This window comes from Chamaea fasciata, unplaced genomic scaffold (genome assembly GCF_029207755.1).
Source record: "Chamaea fasciata isolate MVZ Bird 193981 ecotype frontalis unplaced genomic scaffold, bChaFas1.0.hap1 SCAF_3, whole genome shotgun sequence".
Lineage (NCBI taxonomy): Eukaryota > Metazoa > Chordata > Aves > Passeriformes > Sylviidae > Chamaea > Chamaea fasciata.
The window spans coordinates 76,321,500-76,332,669 of NW_027094088.1; the positions used below are offsets into that span (position 1 = coordinate 76,321,500).

The following is an 11,170-nucleotide window of genomic DNA, read 5'->3' on the forward strand; positions in this document are numbered from 1 at the left end:
GACTAAGTCACTATCCATCACATTTTATAACTAGTGGCAGTCCTGTGAAGTTAATGCTGTCTGTAAAAGGGGAAACATAACCCCTTTTTGTATAAAAGGAAATAAGGAAGACCCCAGGAACTGCAGCCTAGTCAGTCTAACATCAGTCCTTGGCAAGGTCATGAAGCAGGTTCTCCTGGAAATTATGTTTAGACTCATTGCAAATAAAGAGTTTACTGGTGATGGCCAACGTGGATTCCCTATGTGAAAATCATGCCTGAAAAACTTGTGGCCTTTTACAACAAGGTTAGAGCATTGGTGGATAAGGAGTGGACAACAGAGGTCATCTACCTGGACTAGTGCAAAACATTTGACACTGTCATACACAGCATCCTTATCTCTATAAACTGAAGAGGCATGTATTTGATGGGTAGACCACTTGGTGGATAGGGAATTGGCTGGATGGTCACACTCAAAGAATTGTGGTAAGTGCCTTGATGTCCAAGTGGAGGGCAGTGACAAGTGGTGTTCCTCAGACATCAGTATGGTGTCCAGTGTCACACTTTGAGACATGAAAGAATGAGACAGGCAGCAAGAAGGTCAGCAGGAAAGTTCTATATTTAATTTTCTGACTCCATCTTATATACAATTCTTTCAGAAGGCACAAGATTGGCTACATAGGTTGCCACCTCTTTGACTTTGTTGGTGAAGACCACCATCAGTCACCTTTCTCTTCTCAGAGGAGAAATATGTAAACAAAAAGATAAATTCTAAAAATATACATTGTTTTCTTGAAGCTGCGTGAGAACAAAATGCAAACTCTGAAAAGCAGGCAAAGTTGGGGCGGTATCTCACCCTTTTACCATTACAAAAATAAAAAGAAAAAAAGAAAATGAACAATGTTCAATTTCTTCGCATGAAAGGGCCATCGGAGTGATCACTCGTGTCATCGACATCAGAATCACTCCATGGTTCATCTATTCATTGCTTTTCATTTGATCACGGTTTCCAGCTTCCAACATGACAGGGTTATTAAAATTCTGCAGCACCTTACGGTGCTTGATGGCATAGAAAGCCTTTGCCAATTGACTCCTGGATGAGGTTTCACCCTGCATTCCCCATTTTTGCTTTTGCCAATTGGCCATGCAGGGTTTCACCTTGCATTCCCCATTTTTGTCTTTGAAGAACCCGGGCCTCAGTGGCACAACACAGGTCTTCATCAAATGAAACAAAACAACATTGCAGACTCTTTTCAAATTGAATGACCCAACCACTGTGCCATGTTGACCACAGAAACGGAATCCGTGACAAATTCGAAAGGTTCCTGGGAAACTTTGGAAAAGCCATGACCACAGCCCTCAATTCAACCATTTGGGCTGCCCCATTCTCACGACCTTCCAAAACTTGCATCCATCCTTCCAAGTAACAATGGCCTGTCTTGTCCTTCCCAAACCATCACTAAAGACGATGGGTCCTTGCACTGACTTCTGGCTATATTTTGGGCTGCAAAGAAATTTCAAAGAATCTTGCCACTTGCAAGAGCTCATGGCTGGGCAGATAACAAGCAAAGTGCCCTGAAAAATTTTCCAGAGCATTTGGCAGAGAAACACTGCTTGCAAAACTCCAATCAAATTTCCCCCGTAATACCGAGAGTATGAATTTCGCAAAATCCGCACCCATCAAGTGCAAGGACTGTTGCCTGCATTTAATTATCAAACGAGCAATGGACTCAAAAAATGCATTTGCCGTCTTTTGTGGCTGATGAGGCAGAAAGATCCAGTCCAAAACGTGCAAGGAATCGGACCATTCATTTCCATTGGCCAACGATACCTGCAGGATGCAAAAGAATCACGTAAAGACAATAATTCGGATTCACAATGAAGTAACTATTTGGAGGTCCTGTAACAACCTCCAGTTCCCAGACTTCTGTTCGATGCAGAAAGCAGGAGCGTCCCAGGGGCTGGCAGAAAGTTCCAGATGATCCTGGTCCAACAGCTCCCGAACCAAGTCATGAAGGGCAACTAAATCATCTTGAGAAAATGGCCCATTCCAGATGCCAAATGGCAAGGAAGAGAAATGAAATGTCCACTCCAGAGACAAACGGGGTACAAACCATTTCAGGACAGTCTCTGGTCAGAACAACAGTCCAGTGAACTTGAGGCAGCCCCGCAGTGTCTGAGCAGCCTTCTTCTCATCACTGGCTCTCTGTCCTGTGAACAGAAAACTCAAAAATTAACACAAGTTGAGCAATTTTGTTCCATCAGGGACAGTGACAGGGGAGGGTGGGTGTGGAAAGTTTCAGTGGTGCAGACATCTACGCCTGCCAAACCGCAGGTGCTGGCTGTGAACTTGCCCAGCCAATCTCCATCGGCTCTGGTGATTGGGAAGACACTCGTGTCTGAGCGCGCTTTCTCTTCGCACTCCACTGCCCGTTTCCTGAGCCCGATAGAGGCTGGCCATTCACATGAACTGTTGGCTTACAAGCATTGGCCATGTGATTTGGCCTTCCACACCATCCACAAAGAAACAAAGGAGGGATCCCCTTTTGCACTTTCTTCCCTTTTTTGAGAATCAAAGGAGTGGTCTCCTTTTTCACATTCTTACGTTTTTTCTTGCCGGCCTGAGCATTTGCTTGTTTCTGCTTCCCGCCCTGCTGCCCCTTCCAGGGTGGCCGAAGGGTGGTCTTGCTGGCCTGAGCATTCACCTGTGTCTGCTTTATTCTTGCACAGGCTCTCCCAGCACCAGCAGAGCTAGGGAATTCACCCCTGCCCTTCATGGGGCGCCGTGCCAAACCACAGCCGCCCACTGCACCAGGCTTGGCTCGGACGTCCTTCCAAAACCGTGCACGGTCCCGTGGGTGGACTGTGACCTGGCACGGGGGCAGCATCCAACGGCCAGCCGAAGGCGATCTGGCGTCCCGGGACCTCTTGCCACGAGACAACACCGGCCTGTCGGCATCTATGCCGCCCCCTCTAAAAGTGAACACCGCGGAGCCGGGATCCACCGGTGCCTTGGCGGTGGCGGCGGCGGCGCGTGTAGCGCTGCTTCGACTCAGCACGGGGGGGGGGAGCGCGGCACTGCGAGGAGTTTGTCCCGCGGGGCCGCAGCACGGCCAAGCACCGCTTTCAAAGGTGCGGGCGATTCAGAGGGAGATGCCTTGGGGGGGGTGCAGCGGGCACCTCGGGAAGAAGGGGGGCTCGCGGGGGGAGATGAACTAGCAGAAGAGGCAGGTCGCATAGCGCGGAGGCCACCCGAGCCCCACCCCTCCCACGCATCCCTCGGCCGAGCCGCGGCTGCAGGAGGGGGTGCGGGACCGCTCCCAGCAAGGTCCGGCCAGTCGCCCGGCCCCCGATGGCGGGCTGCTTCCCCGCCCGCTGTGGAGCGGGTCTCTCACTCTCCGGGACCGTGCCTTTCTGGGCAGATTTGTCTGACTGCCCGGAGCCGCGCCCGGAGCTGCACGGGCGCTGCGAGTCCCCGCCGCACGGGTCCGGGGCCGCCTCGCTCGGCACCCCAGGACGGCACGAATCGGCGCCGTCCTCTTCCAGAAAATATCTGGTAGAATTGTCACAATGGGGACAAACAGCTGTGACCATCCCTCCTGTCCGATCCAAACCCGTTCTGGCGCTTCCAGCGCTGGAAATGGGCGGGGGGGGGGGAAGAGACCTCCCGCCGCCGCCGGCGCGGCATGAGGATCGGCGGCGCCGGGGGCACCGATCCTTCAGAACTTCCGCAAGTCTCGAATCCTCCCGCACCCCGACGTCTGTGGGGTGCAGGCACGGGCGGAGCCCGCTCCGCGGACCGCACACCCTCCCCAGCGGTTGCTCTGAGGGAGGGGAGACTTTCCGCACTTAACGCGCCTGCGTGGGGCCGGAATCGTGTCCCCGCCGGCGGTGCGGACGCGCGGAGGGGCGGTAAATCCCCTCTACTCCAGCGCCACGTCCGCGGGGTTAGAACAGGAGAAACGGCTCCGCCATCTCCCTTGGCACCTAGCCCGGGAGAAAGGACCAGGCTGGAGCCATCCTCTGAAACCCCAGGACTGAAAAGCTGCAAATTACGCAGCAGCACTTCAGTCTCTTCCAGGTCATGACCAACCCCCAAAACTCCACGCTGCAAACAGCAGAAAAACCTGCAGCAAATGCTCACCCAAAAACTCCCACTCTTTTGTGGAAAATGCAGCCTGAGCGCTGCAAAAGAAACCATGAGTTCTAGCATAATAAAACAATTCTTGGAAGTCCTCCCCGTGAACAGAGGCTCCCTCCCTCTCTAGGACCTCAAACCAAAGGTCCAAAACGAGGGCATCAGCTGAGGAATCCATCGTGTCTTACCACTTGTGTTACTGATATGTTTGTTCATTAAATCCAGGATGTGGGTAACAAGTTGATTGCTAAAGATAGCCTTGCATAACCTGCGGTTGTAAGTAATATTTTCCAGGAAGTCAGCGATTCTGAGTTTTGAGACGTGGCAGAAGAAGAACAAGACCCCAGCAACAGTGACGCACATGCGCAGAGAAAGTCACGTACGCCGGAAACAGGACTGTATAAAAGAAAGAGCTAAGAACCTGACCGGCACGGCAGTTGGCGGGACGGTGATCCCCCTACCGCCCAGCGCTGCATTGCCTTATTGTTACGCTTGCTGTAATCAATAAAATCGTTGATTGGAACAAGCAACGGTGTCAGACTAATTCGTTAATTCGTTGCTAAAATTTCTCTATAACAATTTGGTGCCGTGACTCGGATAAGAATATAGATCCGACAGAGGGACTAGGGGTGGCGCCCCGCCTGTATAGGCGGCCTCTGGTTCTGAAGTCTGGATCTTGCTCTTACCGACGAACCCAAATTTGTAACAAAAAGGCAAGGAAAACCCTATAAACTCGGTGCACTCGAGGTCCGGACGAAGACGCAGGAGACGCGTAAGTAACTGCCCATTGTGCAGGGGATCCGTCCGGGCTGGGTTGGGATCCTGGAATACAACGTGTGTGCGTGTGAGTGAGAGGAGAACTGGCAGCCAGATTCTCCAAGTGAGTGCGGACCCTTAAGTAGTGTGTTTCCCATCGCCCGCGAGGGACTGGGCCACGAAAAAGGGGAAGTGAGTGAGTACACACACGGCTGAGAGAGGGTATTCCAGAAGATGGGACAGGGGAAAAGCAAGCCCCCTCCACCCATGAGACCCCCTCTGGTCCCTAGGGATTCACCGTTGGGGTTTATGTTAGAAAATTGGAAATTTTATCCCACCACGGGAGATAAACATAAAGCTAGAATGATACACTTTTGTGTAGAAGTATGGGGAGGGCAACAAATTTCCAAGGCAGTCTGGTGGCCCAGGTATGGGTCCTCAGAATTATGGGTCCAGGGATTTCTGAATCAATGGGTACACAATAAGACACCCTTCAATCAAGAAGGAGCCGATTACTCTGCAGTCTGGCTTACTCGCCCAGGTATGGAGTAGCTGAAAGTATAGACTCAGATCAAGGACCACACTTTGTATCAAAAGTTATTAAAGCCTTGTCAGAAGCCCTTGGAATAAGATGGGAAGAACATACCCCGTGGCATCCTCAGAGTTCGGGGTTAGTAGAGAGAGTTAATGGGGAATTAAAGAAACAGCTAACAAAGTTAACTTTAGAAACCAAACTTAATTGGATTAAGTGTCTCCCCCTGGCCTTGTTAAATCTCAGAACTCTGCCCCGATCTGATCTGGGGATATCTCCTTTTGAAATGCTGTATGGGATGCCGTATGATGCAGGTATGCCTCGAGACCACCCCGGAATAATAGATAAACAAATGAAAACATATATAACCGAGATGATGGCCTTTAGGAAGAAGTTATGGGAAAAAGGGCAGATATTGCAGAGACCACCCTTAAATATTACTCTACATCAGGTGCAACCGGGAGACTGGGTCTTAATCCGAACTTGGAAAGAAACTACTCTCCAGCCCCATTGGGATGGTCCATATCTGGTGCTTCTCACAACAAATACAGCAGTATGTACAGCAGAACAGGGATGGACTCACGCCAGTCGTATAAAAGGACCAGTGCCTGAGCCTAGGTGGAAGGTCATCAGCCCAGCCGGAGATTTAAAGTTGAAACTCACTCGGGGAACTGCAACAGGAAATTAAGAAAGGACATTCTTGATGAATAGAAAATATTGATATAAAACTTTTAGGATAGAATATCAACTAGAGCTTGAAAGAGGTCATAAGGGAAATATATATGCTGATTGTGTTTGTATTAAATGTAATGATTCTTATTGTAATGGGAATTGTTACCCCTTTGTATGTTACCAATGTCTAGTTTGTGAAAACAGGTGGTGGACCCATTGTCACAGAGGCAGGCCCCCAAGAGGTGTTTGCTGCCTCTGTCTAAAATTCAACAGGGGCTTACTGATTTAGTATTGGCTCAGAAAGTAGCTCAAGGGGAATTACAAGTAGACTCTAAAGATTGGGGGGGGAAATATTGGCAGAAGACATAAATTCCGAACTATATTGTTAATCAGTCCTGTTCATGGCACCAATAATAACTGGGGAAAGACCACCACTGGAATACCTATACCCAAAGATCCCCAGAGAAAGGGCGAGTCCCCTCCTGAAGAATATCCTTGCTGCCGAGAAGATGGGTTTCCCCGTGGCTCGCAGCAATCGAGTCGACGGGCGAGGCAGAGGGAAAGAAACTTGTGGAGGAAGTCGCCATGGGATAGGTGGAACCAGGAGATCACGGAGAATGAAACGCCCCAGGACTGAAGCAACAAATGGGGAAGAGGAAACTGAGATGGGAACAAGCCACTGTTACAATGAAAAAGCCACCTGTAGACAACTGTTACTGTCACTACTATTATTATCCCTATGGGTAAGTCAGACAAGAGGTCAAACACACCAGCCTTTTAAATGGTCCTTGATTCGTATGAATGACCATAAAATTTTAGACTCCCTTGTGACCAGTCAGACCCCAGCCTTTAAGGCTGGGTTATGCAACATGACAAACATAGAACAGTGCGGGAGAGTTTTGAATTTAACTGGGTTTTATATGTGTCCGGCCTCAAATCCTGGAAAGAGCTACTGTAATTACCCAGGGGAGTATTATTGCGGGTATTGGGGCTGCGAGACTATTGCTTCCGATTGGACTCCAGGGGGAGGTGCAGATCAATTTATTAGAGCAGGATTTGGTCCCACAGGGTGTGCAAAGCATTGGTTAGGACCATCTGGAGAAATTTCCTACTTAGGAACTTGTGAATATGTGTATATAAATGTTATAAATCCAGAGAGCCCTGACTGGTTATCAGGAAAATATTGGGGAATTAGACATTGGGAACCTGGGCGTGATAGAGGGAACCTAATAATGATAAAGAAAGAATCAGCCCCAGCAGATAGTCACTTAGTAGGACCGAATTCAGTACTAGAGGAGGAAGGACCGGTATCACTCGCAAATGTTAGCCACGAAGCAAGCACTCAGAGTCCAAGTAAGACTTAGAAGATAGGAAGAGAGAAACGGGAGATGGACTGGAGTGGAGCAGACAAGAGCTTAAGCGATTTAATGAACAACATAAATTGACCTAAAGAAAAAGGGGGGTATTGTTACTGATATGTTTGTTCATTAAATCCAGGATGTGGGTAACGAGTTGATTGCTAAAGATAGCCTTGCATAACCTGCGGTTGTAAGTAATATTTTCCAGGAAGTCAGCGATTCTGAGTTTTGAGACGTGGCAGAAGAAGAACAAGACCCCAGCAACAGTGATGCACATGCGCAGAGAAAGTCACGTACGCCGGAAACAGGACTGTATAAAAGAAAGAGCTAAGAACCTGACCGGCGCGGCAGTTGGCGGGACGGTGATCCCCCTACCGCCCAGCGCTGCATTGCCTTATTGCTACGCTTGCTGTAGTCAATAAAATCGTTGATTGGAACAAGCAACGGTGTCAGACTAATTCGTTAATTCGTTGCTAAAATTTCTCTATAACAACTTGTTACCTCAGACACACAGCAACTCACAAATCCCACGTCGGGGTGGTCACCCGATGCTCCTCGGTGGGGTCACCAAGTGCACACATCGGCGTCACCAGATGTCACACTTTGGGTCACGAAACAATGAGGGAGGCAGCAAGAAGGTCAGCAGGGAAGTTCTATATTTAATTTTTTGACTCTGTCTTATATACAATCCTTTCAGAAGGCACAAGATTGGCTACATAGGTTGCCACCTCTTTGACTTCGTTGGTGAAGACCACCTTCAGTCACCTTTCTCCTCCCAGAGGAGAAATATGTAAACAAAAAGATAAATTCTAAAAATATACATTGTTTTCTTGAAGCTGCGTGAGAACAAAATGCAAACTCTGAAAAGCAGGCAAAGTTGGGGCGACAGTCCAGCACTGTTTAATGTCTTTGTCAGTGGTTTGGACAGTGGAATTGATTGCACTCTCAACATTTTTGCTGACACCAAGCTGTGTGGTGTGCACAACACACTGGAGGGCAGGGATGCCATTTAGAGGAACCATGTCAGGCTTGAAAGGTGGGCTAGATGCGAACCTCATGAAGTTCAACAAGGCCAAGCGCAAAGTCCTGCACCTGGGTAGGGGCAATCCCAAGCATAAACAGAGGCTGGGAAAATGGATTGACAGAAGTCCATGACGCATGAATTGGAGCAGGAATGGGTTCAGAGGAGAGCCACAAAAATAATCAGAAGAAAGGAGTACCCCTCCAGTGAGGACAGGCTGAGAAAGTCAGTGATGTTCAGCCTGGGGAAGAGAAGGCTTCAGGCAGATCTTTCAGTACCTGAAGGGAGGCTACAAAAAAGATGGAGAGGGACTTTATAAGGGCATGAAGAGGTAGGACAAGAGGGAATGGCTTTTACCTTGAAGAGAGTAGGTTTAGATTTAGATACTAGCAAAAAATTCTTTGCTGCGAGGGTGGTGCGAGAACAGGTCAGAACAGGTTGTCCAAAGCTGTGGATCCCTCATGCCTGGATGTGTTCAAGTCCCTATTGGATACTCCTTTGAGCAACCTGGTCTAGTGGATGGTGTCACTACCTGTGGCAAAGAGGTTGGAACTAAATATCACCCAATCTACACCATTCTATAATTTATTCACTTCTCATGAAAATAACATAAGGTGTCATAGGTTTGTCAGAAAATGTTATTGAATTTTTTCTTCTGTTATTCTTGTTTTTTTTTTTTTGTAACTGACTTTAAAAGCATAAATTGTTCATTCTGCCATATTGAATGGCAGTTTCAGGAAAGTTTTGAGAGGAAAAACATGAAAGGTAAAATAAGAAATACTTTTGTAAACAGCTATCTTATCACATTCAGAAGAAATAAGTTGATAGTCTTAAGTACATACCCAAAATATGTAAAAGGCTTGAACTTCACCTTGACTGTAGGATATTTTTTCATTTGCTCCATGTTTTGAATCATGTAATATTTTATAGATTTTTTGGGTTTTACTTAATGTACGTTACTTCTGTGAATTCTGATTTTCTGAATAATGTAATTAGCTGCTAAGGATATGTTTCTGAGACTGCAACCTTATATTTCACATTTCTGCTCTTTTGAATACTTTATGTTCTCCATTCTGCTGTTATCACTGGAAGATAGTAAATCATATATTCATGAGATTGAGTTTTGTTAAATATGCATGGTAGAGAAGAAAAGAAACAATATTTTTAAATGTCAGAACATAGTGTCCATGTTCAATATGCAGGTTTTATAACAAAGGGTATCTATTCCTACCTGTCTCACCTGTATGACATGCTTTGAGTAGTAATCTCATTCTGACCTTTTTGCTTTGAAATTGTAACTGAATTTGCACAGTCACACCAACTGTGATGACTTACAGAGTTTCTTTTAGTGAATACTGAAAAACACCTCACAAACAAGTATTTTATATTGAAACAGCAGAGTAAGTACAGAAAAAAAAAGGCAAATCTAGCAATATACTGTGAGATGTTGCTGCATTTTGCAAGATAGCTGTACTTATTTCTCTTTTGATCCCTTAGGGTTATTTGAGGGGAAAAGGCTGTTGCTTCTCACTAGTTAATAACCGTGTTCTTTCTCTTCAGGTGGAGCAAAAGCAGACTGCCTTAAATACAAGTCTTATGGGGAGCAGCTGAGGGAGCTGGAGTTGTTTAGCCTGAAGAAATGGAGGCTCGAGGGAGACCTTATCACTCCCTAAAACTACCTGAAAGGAGGTTGTAGTGATGTCTCTTCTCCCAAATAACAAGTGATAAAACAAGTGGAAACAGCCTCCAAGTTGCACCAAGGAAGGTTTAGACTGAAAGTTAGGGGAAAAAGATTTGTCCAGCCTTGGAACAGGATGCCCAGGGAAGTGGTGGAGTCACCATCCTTGGAGGTATTTAAAAGTTGTGTCACTTACAGACATGGTTCAGTGCTGGACTTAACTACTTTAATGGTCAGACTCAACAATCTTGAGGGAAATTTCCAACCTAAGTGATTTTATGATTCTGTATGCTTTTATTTACAGATACAGTGTGGAGGTGAGGGTGATGTCACTCAAATATTTGATGCAGAGAACTTGCAAAAAAAAAATTCCTTTTTGAGAGAGAGCACTCACAAATTTTTGAAGTATACAAATCTCTGTCATTTTTGTGGATTTTCTTACATATGTGCTTCAGACATGCCTTATTTTGGAGTTTATGATATCCTCTACAGGGTATGAGGTAAGATTTAGTTAAGGAATGACTCACCATGCAGCTTCTGCCAGTGAACAGGATAGGCAATCATTTGCAAGATTGCCATTGTCTCTGTGCATCAGTATTTCTTGTTTTAGCCTATGCCTCCAAAAAATCAAAAGTTCTCCAGACTGGGAGGTTGTTTTGTTTGAGATTGGTTTGTGATTGTGCTTGCAAATAGTCTGGTTTAACATGTTTTAGCTCATTTTCCATGTGGTCTTTTGACAGTTCCACATTTCAGGCACTTGAAAGAGGAAGTAAGATTCACATTTTAATAACAACATCATCAGTCAGGGCAATCTGATTTTCATTCTTCAAAAGGAGACAAAAGAGGAGGATGTCTGTGACACATTTCAGCATTGGCAGGACTTCTGCCTTTGCAACAAGCAACCTTACTACATATTCATCATAGAAATATTAGGACCTAGCACACTGACCAACTACCTGGGATATTGAGAGACCACAACAAAGGTATCAAATTTTCATTGAAAATGCAGAGCGAAAAGGCAATACTTTAATCCTACC

General features: G+C 46.5%; 1 long non-coding RNA gene across 1 annotated transcript; it reads left to right on the forward strand.

Annotated features, from left to right (window-relative positions):
* The first annotated feature begins 3,977 nt into the window (after positions 1–3,977).
* On the forward strand, positions 3,978–7,878 carry LOC136287120 (uncharacterized). The gene is made up of 2 exons (XR_010720072.1): positions 3,978–4,888; positions 5,856–7,878. It is a non-coding gene; the product is annotated as an uncharacterized lncRNA (long non-coding RNA).
* Positions 7,879–11,170: the final 3,292 nt, after the last annotated feature.